This window comes from Capsicum annuum, chromosome 9 (assembly GCF_002878395.1).
Source record: "Capsicum annuum cultivar UCD-10X-F1 chromosome 9, UCD10Xv1.1, whole genome shotgun sequence".
Lineage (NCBI taxonomy): Eukaryota > Viridiplantae > Streptophyta > Magnoliopsida > Solanales > Solanaceae > Capsicum > Capsicum annuum.
The window spans coordinates 203,359,419-203,365,418 of NC_061119.1; positions in this window are offsets into that span (position 1 = coordinate 203,359,419).

Genomic DNA, 6,000 nt, shown 5'->3' on the forward strand with positions numbered 1-6,000 from the left:
TCTAAGTAGGGACATGCCCCTGACTTTGAAAAATGATAATAACAATGATAAATGTTGATGATAATGTAACTCTCAAGTCTCAACTCTAGTCTATGAAAGGAATTGATAAAATTTCTAAGTCTTTCAAACCACTTCACCATAATAAATCAAATCGAGATGATCCACCTAACTCTGCGTAGAAAAAGTAGACTTGCCTTTGGACCCTACATCGCATGGGAATACAACATTCTGAGATGGATAGTGGTGCAAACACTAGCATATAACTCAAGGATAGGGAGATAAAATAATGTCGTGGATAACAATTCAAAACTAATCCAAAACCCAATATGCATAATCATATGCAAATATACATATAAATCACATGCTATGGTAGGGAACAAGGCTTAGCATGCACTTTAAAATTTTGGCCTGGATTATGTAGCTTATTCATAATAATATAATAGTAACCACGGGCTATATGGTCCCCAGCTCTCAACCCCTGGTCGGGCTGCAGTGCGTGTATATGCATGAACCAGAGAATAATCTTATATATATATATATATACTCTGGGGACCCTAACCTCCCAATCATATACTAAGGTGAGTTAAGCACTAAATCATGTAATATAGTGAAATGGACTCTAATATCTCAATAACGTAATAATAATATTATGGACTCAAACTACCTGGTCATAAGAGAGGGGACTCTAACCCCAGGCTATTTCGATTCCTACACCGGCTAGCGTAGTTTCCAGTGTCGATCCTTTGGGGCCTCCACTTTTCATGGTTAGCTACACAACCCTCTTTTAAGTCTAAATTAAAACATTTAACACATATTCCCATTTTATTTCATTAAACCAATTATGCACCAAGGTAACCAATTGGTATCATCATACCAACATCCCTTGCAAGATACTATCATCATGCCATGTCATTTATTTAACAAATTGGGACTCCAACCCATTAGTCAAAAGATTTTTAGGTGATTAGTCATTTGGGACTCAAATACATTTAGCTAACAGAACCCTAAGGTTCCAACTCCAAAATTATTATGCTTTGTTAACTTTTCACATCCTGCAATAGTCAAGAGTATTTCAATGTGCATTACCACTTCAAAAGTCACAATTTAGGGTTTAGGTCATTACCACTTCAAAAGTCACAAGTTGGGGAAATCACAATACCCTAGTTTCTTCACCATACCCATGCACCTTACAAGTTCAAAACCATAATTAAAACATAAACAATAATATGTAAACCACATAAAACATTTGTTCAACAATAATCGTTCAAAACCCTCAACCCATGTTTCAAAACCAACATCAATACCATATGAATAACACTTTAGAACACATGTTTTTTTACAAAATAACAATTAAGGAAGAGTAATATGACTAAAATACCAATATTATGGAGGAAATTCAACCCTTGATGCTCTACTTGACCCACTTCTTAGAAATCCTAAGTATGGATGCTTGAGAGACTTGCGAGAGAAGAAAGAATATTTGGAGTGTGTTATTGATGAAAAATAGGGTCCCAAGTAAGCTTATAGGACGTGGGTTATTATTGGGATAAGAGAAAAATGTCCAAAGTGCCCTTAATTTAAAAGCTAAAATTATTGGTAGTGACTACGGGTCACCTTACAGCTCATAGTGACTCCTTACGACTTATCACCATGAGTTATATCCAAGATAGTGTCACCAAGATCACATACAGTTAGCCAGAAGACTCGCATGCAATGGATTATAATGAGACCGAATGACTCATAGGGTCCAGTCGTAGTCAACACGAAACCATTTAGAGTATATACTGGACATCCTATAATTTGCACACAATGACTCGTAATGAGTCTTTATAACTCGTAGTGAGCCACTCATACTCAGAACAGAACTTACCCTTACACACACTTGTTAGGATATGATTTGGGTCCCTAGGACCCATCAAAACTCCCTATGACTTATAAGAGGAGTTGTATTCAGAACAGTGAGGATAAAATTTCAGTATTTCTCAGGTCTAAAAATCTGGGGTATTACAGTATCATAGCTTATCATGTAGTTAATAAATATGCCTTCTAGATCCCTTAGTATCCTGACTCACAATATTAGCAACAAAAGGGATTTCTAGTATAATCACTAGTTTGGTTACTAGGCAAAAGTATAACATTAGTAATATCATAATCTAAAGCCCAAAATAGTAGTCGAGTCAATGATTTAAATGATAACATAGTTATGGGCTTAATTAATATCATAATACATAGCTAAGCATAGCATTGACCATAATATGGTCAATAACCATATACATCACTTTAAATATTATCACCATAACTCATTTACCACGGTTAGCGAACATGATCCCAAGGACATTCTCTAAGCATTTAAGCGTCTAAAGTCTTCAATGAAATTATATAAATCCAAGGTTAAGGTGGGTCAAGGTCCCACTTATAATCCTCAATTTCCATAATTAGGAAAACTATGCCCAAACTACGCTATGGTATCTATTTCAACTTCTAGATGTCAAGTAATCCATAACCTATCCTAAGGTATGAACTTCACCTAGAAACATGGTCATTTAAGCCAACACTATGAAAATTATGGGGCCAGGATCACTAGAATAGCCCAACTAAGGTTAAGATACTAATCATGATTTCAACACATAAACCATATCCCAAACCTAGCATACTATCATATCCATGCTACAAATTAGCTTAATCAAGGAAAAAGGTAATAGGGTTCTAAAAAGTCATAAACATTCCACTTTATGGGTCCAAAACCATCATCTAATTCCTCAAAAATTAACAATAAATAATAAGTTATTTTATTCATAATCAATCCTAACATTCATATTCACATTTCATACATTACACAAATTATCTTCGTAGAAGAATAGGTAGAAGCCTGCGTCAAAGCCGAACCGCAAATCCTTACATCATTCACCACATGATCTTCTTCACTTCACAATCTCCAAAATTCCATCATGCTATAAAAACATAATCTACTCATCAATATGATTCTAACGATACCTATATTGCACTATTGTGCTTCAGATCCAGAAACGACATTAAAACCCCCAAGTGGGTCCCACTTATGGAAAATAAATTTTCAAGGTCAACCCAATATTTATACATGAACAAGGAATCATAACCCTCAAGTAATGAGTGAAAATAAAGATAATTTGAGGCTAAAATCAATCACTAAGCTCGTCAAGAACTAAGAAATTCACCAATAAAGTGATGAAATCTTATCTTAATCCAAAAGATAATCATGAATGTATATGTTAATCAAGATTCTAACTCACCCCCAAGAATCAATTTCAATTTACCAAGTCAATATAGGGCTTCTAGGGTTCAAAGGAAAGTGTAAAATGGCCAAAATTTGACCAAGGGGTTTTTTATAGTACCGCGGTGCACTTATATGGGGTTCGTAAGGTCAAAACTTATTTTTGACCTCTCAAACTTATTCTGACTCTATTTTTCTTGCAAACGAACTATGTAACTCTACTAAATTTGACGTTTTGGATGCATTAGTGAAGTAGGATTTTGTATCCAAGGCTGTTTAGAATAATTGTGAGTACCACACCCATGTCTACTGATTTTCTCACTTTTTGACCAATTGGTCGAAATAAACTCGGATGTTTAGGGATCCAAACGAAGGGTCCTTCTAGCCTAAAAACAATGTTCTGGAGCTTTTAGCGTAGTTAAAATTTGTATTTAAGGTTGTTTCACTGATGTTTTCACTTGGTGTCCATTCGGAACCAATGAAGACTTCTAAACGGGAAATTGATCCTAAAACCAAATGAATTGCGTGATAATCAAATTATCTGATCCAGAAAGTCATAAATAAATTTTGGTAGCTATGGAAAAACTCTAATGAAAAAAACAAGCAGACAGTATAGAAAATGACCTAAAGGATCATTACAGAGTTTTAATAAGGTAAAATATAACAACTGTAAATAAGCAGAAGAATTCGTATGTTATGATTCAGTTGAGGAAAAAGATCTAGTGTTATGGTGTTTTAACAGTCAATAGATCTATCTAACCATGCACCTAATTTGATTTTTAAGCTACTAGTTGCAGGTTATATTTAGCTATATTGAGTGCTTTTACCTACTTGACTATCCCTGACGCCTATATTTCATTGGCCACCGATTAATAGTGAAGTACATGGAGATGTCGTCTGTATCAACTAAGCAAGGTCAAAGGATATATTTCAATCCTCAGTGATTAAAAAATTCCTTTTTCCTATAAGGTTCATGGGCTAGACCTATTTCTTCTTTTTACACTTGTCATTTCCTTTTTCAAGTCCAACAAACAAGTCTTAGATAGGATTGGTAAGGTGTTTAATAAACAAATAATTGTAATCAAGAAGAAATAAGCAATACAATACATTGAAGTTGAAATTGATAATATGATATTCAATCCAAAACATTCATTTCCAGCTACAACCCTAAAAATTAAGTGGTTGAATCTCTTTGGAAGAAGAGATTTGATGATCTTACAAGACAAAAATAAAAAAAAAACTAGACCTTATTCTTGTGCTTCAACCTAGTATTTGACCACCCCAAGTTAGATGTGTATTATAAAAAATATGAGAGTGGTATTTGTAGATTTTAGGACCCTTAGAAGTTCAAAAATAAATCAAAATTAGGTTAGAAGAAGTCACCGCTCGTGCCACTATTAGCATTTGCAGCAGTGGCTTAAGGCTTCCCTTCATTGGCCCTTTCTCACTCATTTTGTAGCGTGTTGCAACATTGATCCTCCCTTGATTTGTTGGTGCTTTTATTCTTACTTTAGCTCTAAATACCTCAAGACACTCCTATAATTAAAATAGAAAACACAAGTGTAATCATAACATTTATTCTGACGTGATACTATAAAGAGAACAAATGTAAGGTGAATGATAGTGAAATCACATATTTTTTTTGCCTAACATCAACACCCCACACTTAAATTCTTGATCGTCCTCCGATAATATATACACTCATGACTTAACTCTACTATGACTTACACCCATTGAAACAAGATTATATAATTTAAGACTAAAATGACTACCAAAGACAACAAGTTCTTATTACACATACTTCAATCATTCAACAGAGTTAAAACCTCATGAATAACTACTTCAAGTTTTCCTTGCCTTAAGATCCAGATCTACGATATTAGTAAACTCATGCAAGCTACCTAACCAAAAGATCAACCGCTTCACCTATCTTTCATCAACTATGTTCCCTCACAATAAGAGAGTTACCTATATTCACTCGCAATTATACAATATCATATACAATGATATAAGAATGGAATTATGGTAACTCTCCAAAGAAGTTCACATACAACATATGATGAACCATAAGCTTAACCTTATCATATTACTCTAGTAATATAAGAACATCAAAAATTATGATTAAGTAGGACTTTCTAGGTTGTAACGTAGGTTAAGGGACGAGTAGAAACTATTTTGGTCATTAATAGTAACTATCTATCATTGAACTTTGATACATCAAAAATTTTCACTAAGCACCTTCCTCAATCAACTAATTCTTTAGACTTCTTATCTTCTCATCCACAATCCCTTGTTTTCAATCTCTCTAAGCAAGTTTACATACCACTAGTAATGAGTGCTTAATTATCAAACGTTTTCCCTCTTTTATCATTTTCTTTGTACTTTCTCTACACCCTACTAAGGTATATAAATATTTTTTGTACCCTTAGTCTTTCCGCAGGCATCCCACTTCAACTTTCCCTTTTTCTGCTATCACTTCTTTCATCTCCTTTTTTTCTCAATTAAAGCGATGAGGAGTTTTGGATCAAATTGAAATCAATTGAAAGAAGAGGATTAGCCTTTCTATGTGGATACCAAAGAATAACCCAAAGACTCAATGGGGCTAATTAGGATCGTCCATTATGGGTAGGTAAAGTAAAGGATAAAAATATGGATGATCAAAGAAACGCCTATATTATCTTCAAATCTCGATATTCTTCATCTCGTTTTGCAAACACGCCGGGTGACTTCTAGATATCACTATGAAATCA